Source organism: Pyrus communis, chromosome 4 (assembly GCF_963583255.1).
Source record: "Pyrus communis chromosome 4, drPyrComm1.1, whole genome shotgun sequence".
Lineage (NCBI taxonomy): Eukaryota > Viridiplantae > Streptophyta > Magnoliopsida > Rosales > Rosaceae > Pyrus > Pyrus communis.
Genome location: NC_084806.1, coordinates 8455808 through 8471263, shown reverse-complemented (window position 1 = coordinate 8471263; position 15456 = coordinate 8455808). Strand labels below are relative to the sequence as shown.

The window sequence follows — 15456 nt, the reverse complement described above, 5'->3', positions numbered from 1 at the left end:
TGTCTCCACATTTCCCATGCACATTACTTGTTAAAGACATCAATTTTATGATCCAAATCTTTATTATTTTTTCTCAACAGATTGAATTTATGCGTAATTCGAAGAACAGAGACGAGCGGTACAAGACCGTGTGAATGAGAAGCTTCAAACTGCAGACAACAGCAGACAAATGCAGCAGCTTGATCCAGGTACACGTTGAAGATCTTGGCAGCAGCCTTGCAAGTTAGATTTTCTTGCATCTGGCTGAAGACTTGTAGTAACCCTATCATTCACCACAGAAATAGATTATTTCAACAGTACGTAGAGTTATCTTTTTATACCCAGGTTAAAGGGCTTGGAGCATATGAAACGAAGCTGCAAGTGCTAGAGTTAAGGGTGGCGAGTGACTAGTGAATTTCACACTCCCGTTTTCTCCTTCTGAACTCCTCCCCTTGTTTATGTCGCTTGATGTTCTTGATTCTTCAATCCAAATCATAGAAGAAGAAAGAATAAAAAAACTAGTGCGTGGGGTAAAAAAAAGGAGTGCGGAAATCACTTTGTGAGGCTTAAACTACATAGCTGGACAAGGATGTTTTGCTTGCAATCTGAATCATATTTCACGTTAATTTACTTGAGTCTTACAAAGTAACACTAAACATTACTTCTAAAAATGAAAATCTACATGAAAATGTAATATATGGATTCTATATCTACATATATACTAATATATATACACACACACATTTCTAATCACTCAGCTAGTCAGCAACTCTTGGCTTGGGGGAACACCTAAATCATTTGAAAGCTTTTTACACAACTGCACATACCCAAAAAACTGGATTTAATGCCTGAGATACAAGAGATCGAAGGGGCGTAATGTAAATTTATGCGAGAGAGAGAGAGAGAGAGAGAGAGTACATACCTGTCTATACGCAGAAGAATCACCACATGATTTTCTCAACTCTACTACAAACAAAGATGGGCTTATCTCAAACACCTGATACAATTATGGAGACAATTATCAGTTAATTTTCACGTAAAAATGTAAATTTTTGCGATTAGATATTAATTAAGAATTTCAAATGCATGCCGGGTAAAAATATTGTTTGAGGAAGAAGTTCCTCCAAAAGTTTGGAAATGAAATTTACCTCTACTGCAACTGATAGACTGCCCAGACTTCTCTCCCCTTTGTGTTCTTGCATCATTTTCAACTGAAATATCAGACAAAACATATAACGATATTTCAGTAGATATTTCACAATGAAACCAACAAAATTTGTAGCGGTTTATATAATTGAAACAAAAGTAGTTTCAGACTTGTGTAGAACATGAGGGTATACACAATACTAACCATTCCATTTTTCTTCTGGACACAATATCCCATCTCCAATACAATTTCTTCGATTTTCTCAAGCAAATCTTTAGCAGAGTGGTTCGACGTAAATCTAATCTTCCTCTCAGACGCATCCTAAATTAACTCATGCAGAATGCAGATATCGCAATCAGATATAATCTAGAACTTTCATCTTCAGTAGAAAATCGATACATTCAGTGCCAAACAAGAAGATAAAATCATTTTCTCCTCACCTCTTTCTCAAAGAAGCCGGAGAGGTCTAGACATGAGGACATTCCGATCAACTGAAAGGCATTGATATGCGTGCACGGGTGCTGGGCGTCTGGACTCGTCTCCCCCTCAGATGGCTATACCAAAAGAAATAACTCTCAGTTATAGCACAGAGAAAAACAGATAGTTGTACCAAGAAGAGTAGACAACGGACATGTATTGCGAATTCATACCACTTCATGTATTGAGAAAGCTTCATCGTCGATGTTTTTATCTTCTTCTTCTTCATCAGGATTTACAGGAGAGTAGTCCTGCTTGAACCATTCGTCTGACTTGATGCCGGTCATTGTTATTCTGGTGCCGGGGTTGGGATCGAGAATCCTCTTAATCAAGTTTTTTGCACCGGGTGATAACCATTTCGGTATCAAAGTTTCCCCCTTCAAGATCTGTAATCCCTCTAAAAATCTTAGGAACCAAGCGAAGGAGTGCGAATAATAAAAGCTCCTCACTCAACAGAAGAAAGATTCGAAGAGAGTTTGTCGATACCTTCTGATAGAGAACTGCAAGATTTCTATCATCGAAAGGGAGAAATCCGGTGAGAATGACGTATAAGATGACACCACATGACCATACATCGGAGGTGGCACCATCATAACCTTTGTTCGCAAGAATCTCGGGAGCAACATAGTTGGGGCTTCCACAGGTTGTATGAAGCAAACCATCTTCCTGATATTTCAGAAACAATCAAAGGGTTAAATTACTCATACTCGACTCGGAATTTAACAGTTCAAAGTTCGGTTTGGAAGAGTAATGTACCCGAAAATCCTGGGGCAAAGCGCTAAGGCCAAAGTCCGATATCTTTATGTTCCCCTTAGCATCGACAAGAACATTCTCCAGCTGCAACCAGAACATACAATGTTTGAAACGTGCGCGCAAACTGGAACACACAATGCAGTTTGTTCGAGCACCTTATCATAAAAATTAATGTTTGGAAAATGCAGGATGTACCTTAAGATCCCGATGGGAGACGCCTTTGTTGTGACAGTAACTCACACCGTCGATTAATTGTTGGAAAAGCTTCCGACCTTCGGTCTCTGTAAGTTTTCCGTTGTGTGCCTGCAGCACAGAGTGACATATTAGTATAATCACAACATACAGAGTAACTCATATGTTTTCCGTTAAGTGCACGTTTGATAACCATTTTGTCTTTGTTAAAGGCTGCTTAAAGTAAGAGATCCGTACAATTTTGTCAAACAATTCGCCGCCGATAACACATATTCGAGGACCATGTAAATCTTGGTTTTGCTTGCTACAACCTGCATGATAAACATGATTTCATGTGAGGAGTCATTCCTTTTTGCAGACAAATCACAGTGCGATATATGTGGACAAAAAAAATTATTTTAGTGATTTTAATGGGTTACTTTTGCATACATGACTGCATTTCCTCTTTTCCAAAAGGCAGAGCGAGTGGTTGTGTAATTGTATAAGAACCAATACTACATATAAACTATTAGTCTAGCGGCAGTGTTGTAAGAGGTTCAAGAGTTCGAATTATTCCTTCCCAATCATAAAGGAAAACGGAACAATTCTACTTTGTCAAATTACTCCTTTCATTTATGGTCGTGTGTGAGACACCTACGTTTTCTCCGAAGGCCAATTCTGCCCTCATACAGTCATCACCATCACGCTAAAAATTCTCACCTTCCATTCTTTTTCTTATTAAAAATCATTTATTTATTCTAATTTACTATATCATTTCCGTCTTGATTAGTCTTAAGCTAAACATGAAGACAGTTTTCCTAAACAATTGCATAAGATGATTATTACACATCCTAAGATTAATTTACAAAAACCCTAGCGGATACTGAAAATTATTTTTAAGGTACCTAATGAATATACCCAAGTTACTTGATCCAATCATTTTCGTTTGAGTTTTAAGAGAAAACTAATAAAAAGTCTTCCACAAAACATTTTTTCATCGAAAAACACTTTGTATTAAGTATACTTTTCGTGTTATAATGACAAAAAACAAGAAGTGACAGAAAATTTTGTAAAAATATCTTTCATAATAAAAAATGATAATAAAAAAAATTATACTGAATGATGAACAAAATTGTCTACTTTTGAATAAAAAATGTTTTGCGAGAAGTTTTTATTAATTTTGTATAATTAGAAGGGTGACAAATAATAAAAAGGTGTGGCGTACCATCGAGTGGGTTTACGGATGGACCTTATCCACCAAAATGCTTTCATGTGGGACCGCAATCTAAAACTCTGACAAAGGATTTGGACCCTAGCCGGATCCTCTATCTAGAGATCTTAAGGATCAACGAATACGAACTATTGATAAAAAATCGTACGATCATAACTTTTTTTTTTTTTATATCTTTCACGCAAAACGATTGTACTTTATTTTTAAAAATATAAAAAACATTTAATTAGAACTGCACAATTTTTTATCAAATGTCGTTGTTTATTGATCCTTACGATTCTCAAGAAAGGGATCTGGTGAGGATCCAAATCCCTCAGACAAGCTAACAATATAGACACGTGGCTTGAATGGAGGGGTTGGGGGTTTCAGGTCGGATTTGGATATCATCCAGATCATCGTGAAAATTTTTGAGATCTTTACATCTTAACAGTTTATTGTACTTTCATAAATTATTTTAAATTTATTTATTTAAAATTAAATACAAATAATATCTAACGAAAACTGACTATATGATATAAAATAAATAATCATAATATGAGAATCTCTAAAATGTCTACAATCACAATCCAAAGATGATCCTCATCCTTCCAGGTCAGTCCATGCAAAAACTGCCGCAGCGAAGTGGGGATGATATTTTGAAAAGAAAACAAAAAAGTGGGGATGATATCAGTGGACACGTGGCTTAAATGGACTGGTTGATGAAGACTTGTATGTGAGAAATATCCCAGCCGTCCAACTTTTCATTTCAGCCAAGAAAATGTTTCACGGCTGATGTGCACTCAGGTTTCAATACTCTCCTAATTAACATTAATTAATGTTTCTTACTACTACGATCTTGTGATATTTCTCTTCATTTATAAGTAAGAAGTCTTAAGTTTGATTTTCGCCAAAGACGAATTTGAACTATATTATTGCTAATCTATTGTGAGGCTAAATCCATCCCTCTTTCTTAATATAGATAATATCGTTTGTTCAAAAAACTAATTACTATTTGAATTCTAATAATTAACAAATTCTTTGATGACAATTATTGCAATTAGAACAAACAAAATACTAACACGATCATTCTGATATATGTTAGCAGAACATATAAACATGTACAATGTGTGATTTAAATTGTCAGTCCAAAAAAATAGCATACTAAAAACGATAATCTTAAAATGAATGATACATGTTATTTGGAATGCAGTCCATTCGGTTAGCTACTAATACTATTTTAAACGCGTATTAGCAGGGTCAGCTAAAGTAAAACCAATAATCCTACAGTACACATGGACTCATGATTTGGTGCGACTATTAAAGCATTAGTGCGCTGTAAATCCCAAATTATGGAGGATTAGAGATTATGTTAATAATGATTAAGGATCAATCATTGATCAGACAGTAATAATTCCAACAAGATGTGAGGATTCTAAGAATCTGTAAATCGTGTTCATTCATCGTATATCATGCGGTCAATTTTTATAAAGTACTATTTATGTTTAATTTGAAATAAAAATATTTAAAATAATTTCTGACCGTACGATGTAACGATGAACGGATAGAACTGACAGATCTTCAAGATCCTCACATAAAAAATCCTGCGAGCATCCGGATTCGTAATAATTGACATAGAACAGAAGAACATTGTCATACCTCATGTAATCTGACAACGTTTGGATGCTTCAGTAGTTTCAATGTTCCAATCTCATTCTTTATCTGCAAATTTTCAGTTGTGTTAAATTGTTAATGTGTTGTTCAAATTTGAAACAAACCAACCGCGGAAATAAAACGCAGTTCGATCTTTTCTATGTAGATCAGAGTAGTTTGAAATTTATGAGCACAACCCAGAAATCCCATAAACGAAAAGATTGAAACTTGGAACAAAAATTAAGATTAAAAGGAAAAAACAAGAACCTGGTCGGTGAATTTAAGGTCAATAATTTTGGTCTTCTCCAGAATCTTAACAGCAAAGGACTGACCGGACTCGACGTTCTTAGCAAATTTGACTTTCCCGAAATTACCCTCGCCAAGTGTCCTTCCAAGCTCGTATTTCCCCAGTCGCATTCCCTTGTTACCGTAATTTCCACTGTTGCTCGTGTTCTTGTCCTCCTCTCCTTTTCTCACGATCACCATGTAATCACACGCCTCCTCTGTTTTTTTTCTGCGCAGAGGAGTTGCAGAAAAATCTCCTCAGAAAACAAAAAACGAGTTTCCGAAAACTGTTTCGAGAAACGATCGATTCAAAAACGCAAGGCGGAGAGCAAAAGTCCGAAATCCCAGAAACAGACGCGTTTTTGGAAACGATCTCTCTCTGCGTTGGAGTTGTATGCTTGCTTTATATAAAATGGGGGATGAATTATGAGAAGGGAACTGGAGTTTCTAAATAATTGGAGGAGTCTTGTATTTATGCAGATTGGCAGTTTATACAACGCTTTATGTGTGGGATAAAAAGCCAGAGGGGTAGGGGAGTTGAACCGTAATTTTGGTGGAGCCCGTGGTAAAACTATGTAAAACTAGTTGTAATGTCCCATATAAAACACATTTTGACATTGAGAAATCTTCCAATTGTTCGGTAGCCAAGCGAGTATTTCGCGTGTTAAAAAATAAATTGAGGGACATGAAAAAAATATCATTTTTTCTACTTATATTATAACATGATATGGAATACCGCTTAAATATCCGTTACTTGAAAAAATCTCTCATTCACAAGAGAAAATATTATTTAAGAGTGACACATCAACAATATGCAGAAAACAAAGGTGGACAAGAGAGTTTTTTTACTCTAATATTTTTATCATTTATTTTATTGTATGAATCTAACACCAAAATCTTTATAGTAGTAGTATCATTTGGTGATATCTTTTTTATTTAAGTGTGGCGTTTTAAGTTTGAAACTTATAAATGACGACATTGATACCAAATTATTTATGTTAATCATCTTTCTCATAATTGCACGTTCCATCCATGAAAAATACTTTCATAGCATAAATACATCGTCAAAGTAATATCACGTGTCATTATTACAATCACATGTAATCATATTCACCCATACTGGGAAATGTATTTCTCTAGCCAAATCTAGAAATTGCCAATGTAAGTAAGCAATATAAAGCCATCAATTAATGCTTCATTTTAAGACTAAAATAATTTTGAGGTTGACGATTCAGTTTCGTGTCATAATCTTCACTTTATTAAAAAATATGCTCTATTCAAACTAACAAATCGTGAACGAGAGTTTGATATGTTACTGAATAACACAAAAATTAATTTCAATAATGTTTTCGTCCTTTCTACAAAGCGAATCGAAATTAAAATAAAAAAATCGTATACCTTTCATTTATGAGAACACAATGAAGAAATTATAAGATTCAGAAGTATATGATGAACATTTTGCAATTTCAATAACAATTTTTACTCTCTATCTTTTAATGATCTTTTATATGAAACTTTACCTAATCCTAGAACAGATAATCAAAATTATAAGATGTTTAATTGGTTTGGATTGCCACCAATAGGATCTGGAGATTCCTAAATCGTGTTCGTTTATCATACATCGTGCGGTCAGTTTTTGTCAGGTAATATTTATGTTTAATTTTAAATAAAAATATTTAAAATAATTTTCGATCGTACGATATACGATGAACAGACACAGTTCATAAATTATCGAGATCTTCGTAAAGAGGATCCAATGAAGATCCAAATTTGGATTACCACGGATAAAATATAAAGCGTGTTGTTGGTTGGATGACGGGGTTCACGGCAGCCTTGCGGGACTTGGACAACAACACGAAGACCAAGATTGTATTAAAGTATTAGCCACGTTTTTCTTCTGTTTTTTACTTGCCAATCACCATCTTCTCCTCACCCACAAAACCCCCCCAATGCACTCTCAACCCTACACCCCTCCAAATGCTTTAATTTTCGACCACAACTGTATATTATAATTATATTCCAACTTATCATGAGATAAAATGGTGTTAGCATACTTATTATTTCATTAAAGTAATTTTTTTGAAGAGTCTTAATAAAAATGGTGTTAGCATACTTATTATTTCATTAAAGTAATTTTTTTGAAGAGTCTTAATAAAAATGGTGTTAGCATACTTATTAGCTCTGCTTCTCTTTCTCTATCTTCTTTTACCTTATAATACATATTTGTTGTTTCTCCTTTGAAAATTTGAGGCTTCCAGTATGGCTGATGACTGAGTTTTATCTTACTGTAAATATGCATTTCTTCTTCTTCTACTACTACTAGTATCATATCATACCTAAAATCTTCAAACTCATCTAAGGCTAGCATTTGGATCCCTTGAAATCTTAGAATAGTTTTGTATGAAGGAGTCCACTTATGTTGGGAGATAGAGGATATTCTAAATGACTCTTCATTAATCATGGCTATATGCCTAGCTTTCTCCTTATACATAAGTTCATACCAATATGGAGGACTGTTAGTAAAACTTAAGCAAATTTGTTTTCGCTGTTCTATAATAATTTTCTACTACTTTTATAAGTTTTCCAGGAAATGATTCTAATTGGGAAATATGATTAATGAATATTTTATCAAGATAGCCAAAATCTAATAGTAAGGTTGGGGTAACTTCTACTACATTATGATTTTTCTGATACTCATAACTAAAATATCATAGTTTAAAATCTCTCATATTAATCCTGACCACAGTTATGCTAACCTCTGGTTTACAAATACAACTCTTTGTACTATTACAAAGACATGGTAGATACATCTTTGTAATAATATCCATCTCTGGTTTTGAATCAAAGATGGGCTGATACAAAGCACATTGTAACTCTTTCCTGGACTGTGATGCTCTGCTCAATATCTCATTTTGCATATCTAGTGGCATTATCCTTAATTTTGCTTTTGAAATTTCTTTTAATAGGATATCATTTATTATTAAGTCTAAATATATATTTCTAAAAAACTTTCATATCTTTCTTGTTTTTCTTTGTCACTCAGATGCTGATGCTACTCATTATTTTGATGTTGCTCCATTTCAATGTTTTCTTCTAAGAGCTCAATCTTAATCTCTTCTATGGGCTCATTAACCTTTTGTTCTATGGGTTCAATAACCTCTTTTTCTTTATTCTTATGTTGATCAGTTTCCAAACCTATTTTTAATTCTCTTTTTAAGGTGTCACTTGCCTTGTGTTGCATTCTAAGAGATTGGAGTTCTTGGCTCATTTTGGTAAACTTACTAAGTAATAACTTATGTTCTCTAGAAATGACTTGGAAGTTGTGCTCAAGAGAATGAATATGATATTGGCTTTGATGGAAATTAAAATTAAAACTATCAAACTCTTGTTCTAAGGCTCTAATTAGTTTTTCATGACCTAACCTCATGCTTGGCTATTTGATTTGGATATTCCAAAAATTATCTAAGAAAACCTGTTGCTTATTAGAGAGTTTTGATACCCTTGGTCTATACCTCAGAGTTGGATTTCTGATTCCTTCAACAAGAGTGCCATTAAAGGTGAAAGTGGGTATTGATGGTGGTGTTGGTCTGCTATGCTATTTTGGATTCCATTGAATGATGGAGGTTTGTGGTGCATCATTATGCTATTGAAAGGTGCTCTTGAATGATGGAGGTCCGTGATGCATCATTATGCTATTGAAATGTGCTCTTCTGCCTTGTGGTCTTGTGTTATTTGAGGATGATGGTCCACGATAATCCATTCTTATTCAACGAATTAATCTTAATAAGATATCAGTTAATGTATTATCGCTACATTTTATATGTTCAAAAATTAGTTTAAAACCATTTCCTATAATTGAATCAATAAAATTAACCCATCTTTGAGCTGCCTGTTTATTAGCATGCATCTTGTTATAATGAGAAACTATATTTTGACAATCTGTTCTAATCGTAAATACTTCATTATGTAAAAATAAAGAAAATGATTCAAATGAGTTAATTATTCCTAAAATTTCTAAATTTGTTGATGGTAATCTTAACTGTATATCATTAAATTTTCATGATGAATATCTACAAACTTGTTCGTCAGACTTTGGTGACTCCTTATGCTTTTTCTGGTATAATATATATGCCCATCCTAATGATGAAGCATCTGTTTCAACTATTTTGTAAGTATCATGTAATGGTAATGTTAATGGCTTAAATTAAGTAATTTTTTCCTTTATATTTTGAACTAATTTAATATCTTCACTATTAAAATATTTTTGTCCTGTTTTGCTAATTTTACTATGTAATACTGCTATTTTTCTTTCTAAATCAGGGATAAAATTTCTTGCATAATTTAACAATCCTAAAAATGCTTGTAATTATTTTTGGTCTTTTAATTTATCTGGAAATTCTAAGACTTTTTCAGCTATAAGATATTGTAATTGTATTGTACCTGATTTGATATACATTCCTAAAAATAAAAGAAAAATTAACAAAAATGTGCAAACTATAATATTCATGTTCTTTGAAAAGGTGCTAGGAATGTACTTAATGTTCTTAATATGTTGCCAAATCTTCAGGTCAAAAGATAAATTTCTACAAATCCTCGCTTAATTTTTTAGAAAATACTAATGCTCAAACTAGAAATGATATTGTGAATGTTTTACATATTCAACATAAAACTAACATCCGCAAATATTTGGGTATTCATAATATTTTGTTTTGGAAAGATCCAGTGAATGAATGTGAATTAATCAAAAGAGTTAAGCAAAAGCTAGCTTGGTGGAAGGCTAATACTCTCTCTAAGGCAGGAAGACTAACCCTTATTAAGTTCAACTTATCTAGTATGTTGAACCATATCATGTCTTGCTTTAAATGTCGTACTCGAGTAACTAAGAACTTAAACAATGAGTGTGGGGACTTCTTTTGGGGGAGAGATAGGAAGTTAAAACCTATGGCTTGGAAAAAAGTGTGTACTTCTAAGGATCAAGGGGGTTGAGTGTAAGAAGAGTGGATCATTTTAATAATGCATGTTTGGCTAAGTTTGGATGGAAAGTTTAAAGGATGAAAAGAATTGGTGGGTGCAAATTGTTAAAAGAAAGTATTTAAAGAAGGATGATTTTTTTTAGTTGCAAAATCAAGCATAACCACTCTTTGGCCTAGAAAGGGATTTTTAATAGTAGACATATTATTCACAGGGGAATTAGATGGGTTATGGGTAATGGTGAGTATATCCTTTTTTGAACCCATCATTGGATTTTTCCTTATCCATTGTTCCAACTAATTCCTAAAAATCAATGATAAAACATAAATTGGGACACTAAAGTGAGTGAGTTTATTGATAATAAAAGTTGGGATAGAGTTCATCTGTTCCAAGTGTTGGACCTGGATGTTGTGAGGAAAATTTGTATGGTGCCTATTTCCCTTCAAAATAAAAGTGACAATTTCGTGTGGGAACACTCCTCTACTGGTAAGTTCTCAATCAAGTCAGCGACTTGGATTCAAAGTAATAATAATCAAGAAGTTAAAAGGCAGAAGCTCCTTAAGAAGATATGGAAATTAATGATACCTCCGAAGGTAAAAAATTTCGCATGGCTTTTTACTTATGAAAAACTTCATAATAGGATGAGATTGAGCAAATTTATTTAAAATATTGACAAATTGTGCCCCATGTGTGGCAATGAGAATGAGACTCAAAATCACATTTTTCTTATTGTGAGTATGCTAAAGAAATGTGGAACCTTTATCCGGTAAGTCCTTGGAAGAATAGTTTGACTCAATTTAATAATGTGTTAGATTGGATGGAACTAATTGGCAATGTTAAATGCAAGGATTTGAGTGATCTTAGTAAAGCTATTTTGAATTGTTGGCAAATGTGGAATGATAGAAATAATAAAAATTTTAGAAGTATTATTCCTAATCCAGCTAAGAGTATCTCCATTGTCGCAAGTGTAGGCTTATCTTTTTTCAAGGTTAATTATAAGAAGATCTCTAGGGGTAATCCTTGCCACCAACACATCATTTGCTGGCGTCCTCCTCCCCATGGTTATGTGAAATTAAACTTTGATGGGTCGGATAGTTTGAATCGTTCTGCAATTGCTTTTGTTCTTAGAAATGAGGAGGGGCAACCTGTTGGTGCTAGGGCATTGAACCTTGATAGCGCCACCATTTAAATTGCGGAGGTCGTTGCTTTGAAGGAAGGGCTTTTGTTCGCTAGGCACAAAGGTGTGAAGCAGCTGATGGTGGAAGAGGTTGTCATCCAGGTGCTGCAAGATGTTTGGATGCCCCCCTGCCATCTTAAACCTATTATAAATGACATCAAATGGTTGGCTTCTGAATTTCAGCATATCAGTTGGAAACATATTTATAGGGAGACTAATTTCATGGCGAATGCATTAGCTCATGTGGGTCGCAATGTTGCCAACCCTCATTTTTGGAATTTTTGTCTTCCGATTTCGGCTATGGAGGCTTTTATTTTTGATTGGATGAGAAACGGTTGTATTAGAGGTTTTAAGCTTTAATAAATTTCTTCTTCATAAAAAAAATATATATATATATATATATATATTATTTCCCTGCAAAATCAATTATAATTCGTATTTAAACAATTATAATCAACGATTTAAAATTTAAACTTAAAGATATTTGAACCTTTTTGTTTTTTGTTAATTTTTCTTTTATCTAAATCTAAACCACGTATTAATAGAACTATTTTTATCAACAAAAATAGGGTGAAAAATTATTTAACAAAACAAAAGTTTAGTATTTTTTGTTTAAGTCTCACTTATAGGTAATTTTAACATCTAAATTTTTTTAAAAAAAATTTAAAATATACACTAAATATATATTTTAACATCTCTATATTGTTCACTTATTTTTTTTACTCTTCGGCTTAAATATTGACACACCTCGACCTGGGATGTCTACTCGTACTCTGAATCGAGCTGTGCTGGCCGACACCTGGAAGGTGACGAAGCTATAAAGTGTAGTGATGTGGAAATTGTGAATAAATTTAAACCTAAAAGTGCCTAAATACAAGAGTGCACAGTGAGCGAGAATGAACCCATTGCACACGTGATAACAGAGCATAAGTACGGTACAATAAAATAGGATGAGAATTATATCATCAATGTTAATTGTCTATCCCAAGATTTGCCAATAATCCTCGTTGGTACGAAAACTCTGCTACTAGAACCTGGAGGGGCGAAAAACAAGGGTGAGTGGCCCTGAAAATAAAATTTTAATAAAAACCTTTGGAAAACGTTATAACCTCTCGCTGTAAAACCTGTATAATTTCCAAAATATCATATTACGTATAAGTATAAAAACCAAATGCATAAAAGCACTGACAACAAAAGCATGTCATGTCATAATATCTCAACAAAAATAAATGTAAGGCAGGTGTGAATAAATCAACTAGCGTGCTAGTCGGAGTCACCTAATGTGACCTGTATGACAGGCTAGGTGTAATAATAAACGCTCTATTGCTACAATCACGTGAAACTGGTGTTATGCGCGGGTCATCTACGAGTCGTAACTGCCTAATGCAGTTTGTACAACAGGCTAGCACCCACTTGGATCCAAGGCGAGCGTGCGGTGCAGGAGGTGAACATATACGTGAAGGATGTGCCCTGGCCCTGGGTGGGTGCACTAACATTGGGGTGTAGCAATGATGAGCACTATATGAACATATGCATGCCTAATTGATTCAACCATTTCAATCCACCACATAACCTTACCTGGACTTACCTGTGCGCCCCACATTCACCTTAACATTTCAAATCATTCTAGAACGTCTTTGGGGATGTGTATTATGTAAGTTACATGTTCTATCGATAAGAATTTTAAGACATGATTTGATAATTGTTCTAGGTGCCGATCATTCGTGACGCCTCGATATTCATGCTAGAGAGTTATAGCGCGGACTCCAGGTGAGTGGATTGCTCGGGAGTTCTCAGAAACAAAACCGTGAGGGAATGGTAAGTCCAAAGCGGACAATATCGTGCTACGACAGAGTTGAGACTGGGATGTGACAAATATTCTATTGAATATACACTTGTTGCTCAATAAATCGTAAATACAATATAAAGATTTCTGTAATGCTCACCGAAAATGTTTTGAGAAAATAAAAATTTTGCCTATTTTTACAAAAAAAAACGTGTATTAACACTCACGGTTTTCAGTCAGTTTTGCAAATTCGTACATAAATCACTGTTCAATCTATTTATTTTCACCTTCGCCTCACTGTGAAGTTTTGAAAATTAAGGTGAGACTTTCCGTTGAGATTCTTGAGTGTAGAACCCTATTTGACAATGTTTTGGGCTTCACTGCTATGTTTTTTCACTTATTTTTTTAGTTTTCGGCTCGAATATTCTACTAAATATATACATTTGTTGCTCAATAAACAGTAAAACTGCTTCCAAATTCCTTAAAAAGTTTTACTTAATGCTCAGGAAAACTATTTTGCGAAAATAAAAAGTTTGTATTTTTGTCAAAAAAAAACATGGGTGTTGGTGGGCTCGATGCACATAAAACGAGACGGACTTAGCTCACGCAGAACAAAGCGAACCATGGTATGCAAAACAAGGTAGGCTCCGATCATAGAAAATAAGGCAGACTTCTGGCACAAAAAACAAGGCAAGCTTTGCACATAAAAACAAGGCGGGAGACGTCACGCAAAACAAGGCCAGCCCTGAGCACGGAAAACGAGGTTAGCTCTGTGCATACTAAAATAACGCGGGCTCCGCGGGCTTTTGACACGTAAAACGATGCAGACACCTCACATGCAGAATGAAGCGAACCCAGGCATGCAAGACGAGGTAGGCTCTGTGCACCCCCAGATGCTTAGAAAACGGGATGGACTCAGCTCATGCAAAACGAGGCAAACCATGGCAGGCAAAACAAGGCAGGCTTCGAACACAGAAAACGGGGCGAGCTTTTGGCACGTAAAATGAGGGTAGCTCCGCGCACCGAAACGAGGTGGGATACATCGCCCAAAACGTTGTCACCTATGCGCACAAAAAATGAGGTTGGCTTCGTGCACGCCAAAATTACGCGAGCTCCGTGGATGCAAAAAGGGGCAGACTTTTAGCACGCAAAATGATGCAGACATCTCACATGCAGAATGAAGCGAACCCAAGAACACAAGATGAGGTGAGCTCCCCACACGCAGAACAAGGCAAATTCTCGAGTGCTCAGAAAACGAGTTGGGCTCCACACACGAAAAAATATATTTTGAAGAACATGAATATTATAGTTTGTTGTATTGGGTACGGAGAAATAAAAGAAAAATTAACAAAAATGTGCAACAATGATTCAAATTGACTTTCTGGCACCCAAAGAATTTGAATCTTGAATCATTTTTGTTTTTTTATTTTTTTATTTTCTTACCACTACAACAAGCTATTATATTCATGTTCTTCAAAATATAATTTTCTGTGCAAAATCTATTATAATTCATAATTCCCTCTTTCAATTTGACCAATTATAATTTAGTCGTCGACATTCATAATAAGGCATGATGCTATCGTTTTACGTGAAAATATAGTATGTACCATAAATAACATACATCATATATAATCATCCGTTTGACATTGCACAATTTATGTGTACATCAAAGATTACTTCATAGCATTGGTACACATGCCTTTTCAGAGGCTTTCATTATTTTCTAATTGACTTTCGTCTTTTGTAAGAAATTCATAGATATGTCACTACTCAAGCGTACATCATAAAAATAATCTGATACTACTTTAACTTGTTTAACGGGGACATTAATTTTTATTGACATGTAATAA

The 15456-nt window shown here is 34.4% G+C and overlaps 1 pseudogene; it reads right to left on the bottom strand.

The window, feature by feature from the left end:
• Positions 1-559: 559 nt before the first annotated feature.
• Positions 560-6127, bottom strand: LOC137731122 (CBL-interacting serine/threonine-protein kinase 1-like; annotated as a pseudogene).
• Between the last annotated feature and the right edge of the window lie 9329 nt (positions 6128-15456).